This window comes from Camelina sativa, chromosome 12, assembly GCF_030686135.1.
Source record: "Camelina sativa cultivar CO46 ecotype springtype chromosome 12, ASM3068613v1".
Classification (NCBI taxonomy): Eukaryota; Viridiplantae; Streptophyta; class Magnoliopsida; order Brassicales; family Brassicaceae; genus Camelina; species Camelina sativa.
This window is the reverse complement of record NC_141891.1, coordinates 36,056,384-36,063,130: the sequence shown is the minus strand read 5'-3', so window position 1 is coordinate 36,063,130 and position 6,747 is coordinate 36,056,384. Positions and strand designations below refer to the sequence as shown.

At 41.1% G+C, this 6,747-nt stretch overlaps 1 long non-coding RNA gene across 5 annotated transcripts; it reads right to left on the bottom strand.

Moving 5' to 3' along the window:
• Positions 1-1,225: 1,225 nt before the first annotated feature.
• On the bottom strand, positions 1,226-6,443 carry LOC104773178 (uncharacterized). Of its 5 annotated transcripts, none has more exons than XR_015575478.1 (9): positions 6,344-6,443; positions 5,881-6,250; positions 5,133-5,192; positions 4,768-5,010; positions 4,499-4,563; positions 4,342-4,391; positions 2,045-2,183; positions 1,718-1,952; positions 1,226-1,620 (listed from the first exon to the last, which is right to left on the bottom strand). It is a non-coding gene; the product is annotated as an uncharacterized LOC104773178 (long non-coding RNA). The 5 variants fall into 5 exon arrangements; XR_015575480.1 differs by having other exon boundaries at positions 4,768-4,939; XR_015575482.1 differs by lacking the exons at positions 1,718-1,952; positions 2,045-2,183 and having other exon boundaries at positions 5,133-5,221.
• Between the last annotated feature and the right edge of the window lie 304 nt (positions 6,444-6,747).

Below are 6,747 nucleotides of genomic sequence, written 5' to 3'. Positions count from 1 at the left end.
GTCGAGCTCCTCGGCAACTGGTCGAGCTAGTGGTAGCTGCCTGGCAGCTGATCGAGCTGACCTTAGCTGGCCGACAACTGATAAAGCTGACCGAAGCTAGTCGAGAACTGACTGTAGCTGTCGGCAGCTGACCGAGAGCTGTTCGCAGCTGACCGATCTTTCTCCGATACTTAGCATGTTTTTCCCCAATGTCCGAGCTAACGAGTAGCTCTTTCCCGACTTGTCTGGGGTCTCCCTTCCTTCTCGGACCAAGCCACGGCCTACGATCCTATTCCAGATCGCGGGCGTTACAGTGGTGTCGACCGAGTGTTAAACCGAGAATACGCAGATGCCTTCTGCTCAAAGCCGAGAGTCTGTTCATTGCTTCCCACCACCTCCAAATCGTGTAAGGCTCACCCGAAAGCCACATAAGGTTGTAGAGACCATGAAACAACCACAACAAGCAAGAAAACAACCACAAACAGACATAAAACAAGCAAAACAAAGGAATCTCATGTTTAGGTCAGCCATCGTAATGCACTCACCTCTTTAGCAGAAGAATTCCGACCAACCAACGACAAAAACAACACTCTAGAAAGCTTCCAACACGCCTCTTTTCTCAGATCCTCACTCCCACGAACATATCTCACAAAGAACAACACAAAAGCTTCAAGGAAAGGGGTTTAGAACTTCTCTGGAACTTTTGGGAATCGGTAAACGCTAAAGGAGGCGGCAAATAGGTTTTTGTACCATAAAACGTCGACTTCTCCCATATATACAATCCCTAAAAAACAAACCATCTCAAACCGAGAATTCTAAAATCAAACCAAACCATCCACTGACTTATGGTGTCGATCGACACACCCTCTAGTGTCACTCGACACCCACACCGAATTCCCACTATTTGGTTTGTGGATGTTACACCAGCAAGCAGCCGCCCGACACTATAACAAAATGGTCAACCTGAGATTCTTTAGATAAAGCGACCTCTTCCTTCGAAAAGTGTTTGAGAACACAGCTGAAAAAAATGCAGGAAAATTAGGCGCTAAATCAGTCCGGGAGTGTACGAACTTAAGACCATGTTCGACGAAGAGCTCCAACGCACCTGGAATGCAGGCAACCTCAAACAGTACTACTACTAGGCGCACCTACAGTCGCCGAAAAACAAAAAACTATCCTTGTTATATGAATTACGATCAGCTTGACCCCCAAAAAGGTACGTAGGCATAAAAGGCGCAGCTGTAACTTTACATCAGATTAGTTATATTGTTTTTATTAAGGGCTTTCTCGGCACCATATTAGTTACAATATTTAACCAGCATCGTCTTTTACCATGTATTCAACTTTACATCAGCTAAAATCGACTAAGAACCAAATAAAGAGTATAGAGTTTACAATTCTAATACCAATGTCGGCACCTTGGCCAGGTGCGCGACAAAAAAAAAATAAAACAACACAAACAACAAATCTAACGCACTCCACACGAAGTATGAATATAAGTCGAGCTCCTGCAAACGCTCTGCGGTCCATGAACCCAATAAGCCACCACCTGTGCGCATTCATGACGATCTAAGCAAAGAATAAATCGGGCTTTAATACGCAAACTCAACGCTTCCCGCTCCTTAATATAAGCCAAGCTACCTGCAAAAAAATAAACTTAACAAAAGCCTATGAGCCCCAACAAAACGTTCAACTCAACACAATAAGTTAAACATAATAACTTTCAGAAGAAACCTACCAAACGAGTTCAACAAAAAGAAAGAGGCCCAACAACAAATAAAGGGCACCCGCACGACATAGCAGCCCAACAAGCGGGCATAAAAAGGTTTTAAAAACGAGCAGCCTCAGCGGGTTTCCCTGGTTCCTCCTCCGGTATTCCTCCTAAAGTGAGCGACATCGATCCCGCACCCAGAACGACATCTGATGAACCTTCCAAGGTCAAACTTCTCCCAATCCTTCGGCTCAGCCACACCCTTTCGATTTGGATGTAAAAGGGAGAGCAGTAACATTAGCCTCTCGTCAAAAAAAACTCTGAAAGCTACGAGAAAATAGAAAGTAAGCTCACCATCCTATACCAGCCAGTCACGACTAGCCTCTCGGGAGTGAGAGACTCAAGAAAGTCAGCCGAAATTTCAGCAACGACAACCGACGGTTTTTTCCAAGGCAAGTAGAGGTCACCATACTTCGCTGCAATGCAATGTCATCTGAAGCAATGATGAAAGCGTGCATTTAAAACGGCTCCCTTGCACCAATTAAATAAAAAAAACAACAAACAATAGAGAACAAACAAGACGCAAAAACCAAAAATAATGTAAAGCCCAGATCGGTAAAAGGAGTCACTGCGGCAAAATAGAGATTCAACGAAGCCAAGGTTCAACAAAGTACAAAAACATATATAAAAGGCCATAAGCAGCTTATTCGAGATTAGTGGTGGCAGGACTCACCGGCGTGAAAGGAGTCATCAATTTGCCAGATAGCACGTCAAAAGCAATGTTCGAAACCTTAACGGCCGTTTCTTTAGCTCCCACAGTGATCAGCACCAAGGCAGTATCATGCAGAGTAATCCTCGTCACAATATCTCGCTCTGGAATTTCTGAGGATAGAGCCTGAAACTGAAAGACCCCAACCCCGGCCATCGATGGCCGGAGAGGTTCTCTCGTCCCATTCTGCTACTTAGTCATATTTTAGGGCCCATTCTTTAAGCAATGTTTATTTGCACATTCTGTGATTCGATCTTTAGAGTCTATAAGATGTAAACTTAGAGTAAAGCAAAAGATTCGGTATTGTATGAATAATCAAAGGATTCGATACAACTTATGAGTTTGCATAATAAGCTAGTACAAGTTGTATAATCTATCCTAGCTACCCATATCACCACCACTCATCTTCCCGGCCATGAGTCTCGCGCCTAAGCTTTTCCTTTCCTGCGATCACACTCCTTTTCTGAAATCCAAGTAGTCATCAATAACATTTTGTAACGCCCGCGTCCCGCGATCCTAAGGAGGGGCAATTTGTTTTAAGGGAATTGATAGCTAAATGAGCTTGAGTAGCTAAGCTACTAGCTCAACCAGCTGGAATATGAGCTTAACAAGCTCCGCGAGCTCGACGAACAAGTTAAGTCAGCTACGCACAGCTCTCGGACAGCTCGACCAGGAAGCTCGACCGAACACGGCCAGCTGGACAATAGTGGACAGTGTACGAGTCAGCTGGGGAGCTCGTGTCGGTCTTGGGACGCGGTGACGAACGGGTATGGACGAACAGTCGTGACCGAACAGGCACGATCGAACCGGCATGACCGGACAGGCGTGACCGAACAGGCGTCATGACCGAAGAGGCATGACCGAACCGACACGGACGATCGGTCATGGCCGAACAGGCACGGCCGGACAGGCACGGCCGGACAAGCACGGCCGAGCGCGTGCGATCGAACAGAAACGATCGAAGGGTCTCGTCGGACAGGTACCTTTTGGGACCTAGACTTCGGCCAGAACCCTATAAGTAGAGGGCGTTGCCTTCATTTCCAGACACGACCATCATCGTCCATCGTCCACCATAATTGATTTTGGTGTAAAAGGCTTACAATATAAAGCATCAGCTAGCCTAACTAAATAATTGGATATGCAGAAGCAGACCATAGTATTTTTAACATAAACAGTGGAAGAAGCTAGAGTTTGGGAATCATAAACATAATAACATTGGAAGAAGAAAACTCTGTTAAGCGGACTTTATCATTTCAATTAAAAAACACTAGTGCGAGAGATGCATCTGTTAAACAATTAATTAAACTCACAATAAGTCCAGACAACTAATAATCACGGAATTCAAGGTTACTTCCATCAATTTTAGAAACATATTATAGTAGAGACAAGCCTTGAACAAGATAAAGCAACAATACAAAACAAGTGATATAACATGTAGAGTTGTTTCTAATGCAAATGTTGTTAATTAGCGTATATTTAGACATGGAAAATTAGGGAAGTAGCAATTTCCTTTACCTAAGGAGCAATGTTGTTAATTGCATCCAAAATTTGCTGGTTCGGAAACAGTAAAGGTAAAAAGATGTAGGCCCGATTTTGCAACGAGTTCAGAGTTTGTAAAGGGATTCTAGTTCAATTGCAGAGTCATGTAATATTGTTCCCGTAATTAAATACACATAGATTTTGGAATTAGAAATAGATAGAATTAATTGTCATCTAAAATAAGAGAAGTGAAGAAGCAGGAAGCCTGTAAAAAATTATTTCTTGGCGTTTACTGAGGAAAATGTCAAGTTTTAAAGTGTGGTAATGTATGTAAGTTCCCTAATCACATTGCGTCACATAACCGGATCTAAGACAACTTAACAGATAGATATGTATATGTTACCTTTGCGACGAACCCTCGCAGCACCATCAAATTTCTTCTTTTTATTTTTGCTGAAACACAAATAATGACATGCCTAAATGTTCAATAAAAGAACTAAAAGCGACATCAAACTCATTTACAAAGACAGGAAAACATGTAAGCTTTTTAAGAAACAAACCGATGCTCTCTGTTTCTGGGCCTTCTTCACATTGGTATTGCTCTTTTCCATCTTAATAATTTCACCTATTCCCACAAGAACATATGAATGATCCTGACTCATCATCAGCTATAGTAAAGAAAGGATGCATCTTTGTGCAACAAAAACGAGACAACGGAGAAGACTTGCATAAGTAGTAGTGAAATTATATGCTTTAGTGGAATTTTAAGCGTCAACCAGTTCAGTCGTCGTAGTGAAACGCTATTTCAAGAGATTCGAAGTTAGCTTACCGTAGCTTATAGAAATCAGGAGGCCAGGGAAATAAAGAAGAAGTGCCAACGAAAATTGCAGGTTCTGGAACAGTTAGTAGTAACGTACACCAAAATGTAACAAAGGAGAAGACTTAATAATCTTGTTCTCTGAGTTTTTTGTTCTACTGGCGCCATAGATAGTAGCTAAACCCTATTAACAAACCCAAAGTGAGACCAAAGAAGAGCTTGTACAGAGGGAAGAATGCGTTTATTTGCATCAACCTGCAAATGAAAATGTTGTAGTTACTTCAATTGCAGAGACGCAGAGGGTGGTCTTATCTACATTTCAAATAAATTGCAGGTTCTGAACAAGCAGAAACAAAAATCCCATTATTAGCTGTTACCAGTTTTGAGAGTAAGCTGTGTAGAGAAGAGTCGCCCGCCCAGTAGAGCTACGTCAACTCCTGAAAGCAGAGAAGCAAATCGCAAAGCTCTGAAAATTGTATAACAAAGGTGTGTAACCGATGCCCAAAGAGAGATAGATGCATCAGTCGGGTTGAAGCAGTTGATTGAAAAATCCCAGAAATAAGCTACATCAACGAGGAAAATCAGAGAAGCATATCGCCCTATTCCATTCAAGTCCAGTTGAAACAGTTAAACTAACTATAAGTACAGACAATTAATACTCACGAACTGAGCTGAGTACTTCCATCTTTTTTTAAGACATATAGACAGGGCTGAGCACCTGAGTTGATGGAGTTATTGTTTAAAGACAGAGTCGGACGCATCATTTTTCAACCACGTGAGTTGAAGGAGAAGAAAACATTGGAATTAAAGTAGAGACAAGCGTTAAACAAGATAAGCAACAATACAAAACATCTAACATGTTGTTAATTAGCGGATATTGACACATAGGAAAATACGAGAAGAAGCAATATCCTTTAACTAAGGAGTAGAGAGAATTGCATCCAAAATAAATTACTGACATATCAAACGATCATGAGATTTACATTTGTGTTTCTGGTTAAGTCAAGAAGAGTAGAAAGATAGTCAGTATTTTCAGAGGTCAGATAAGAACACTAGACGTAATGAAAATTGTATAACAAAGCCTGGAGAGAGGTACAGAAAAACATAACGAAGTAGAAGACTTACAGTAGATGTAGGTCTACTGTAAATTCCGAGATAGAAAGCATCCTTGCGCCATAGATTTCTGTCTTCTACACATTAGCTTAGCTTTTGTAGATTTTACCAAACATTAAGAAGAATCAACAATTACATGCTTATAATTTGTGTAAGTCCAGACAATTAATAAACAGATAACCTAAGCTGGAAATTATTCAATTGTTCTTCTCTCTGCAGTTTTCTGTGTAGAGAAGACACGCCTAGTAGAGATACAGAAACCCTATTCAAGCTGGAATCCCATAGCCAAAGCTCCTACCGTTAATGTGAAAATTTGCAGGCTCTGAAAAAGCTGGGTAAACAGCAATAGCATTATCTAGAATTCCGAAAATTCCCTGTGGAGCTACATCAACGAGGAAAATCAGAGAATTAAGCAGCAATAGTATTATCTAGAATCAGAGAATTAAGCAGCAACATAAAGAAGGAGAAGATTTACACTAAATAATTCCGAAATAGAGAAAATCAGGACGGCATAGATTCATGTATTCTACACGAAGAAGAAAGAAAGAGATAAATCGTGTTTGCTTTCTCCTAATTCTATAGGTTATGTTCTTTAGAATGTGGGATAAATTGTAATTAATAAAAAATACAAGGGTAATTTGCAAAATAAAAAAAGCTAGTGTTCTAATCCCTTCCTTGCTTCTCTTAGCCTATGTTCTCAAATTGAATCCAAAAAGGGATTTACAAAACTTTAAAACGCGATAACTTTTGCTACGGTACTCCGTTTTGGGCAATTTTTTTTTTCATCTCTTTAATTTTGCGAGGGGAATGGCGTGGCCGGGTCGCGAAAGCGGCCCGGTCCGTGTAGTTTCGTCAATTGAATTATTGTTTATTTTATTT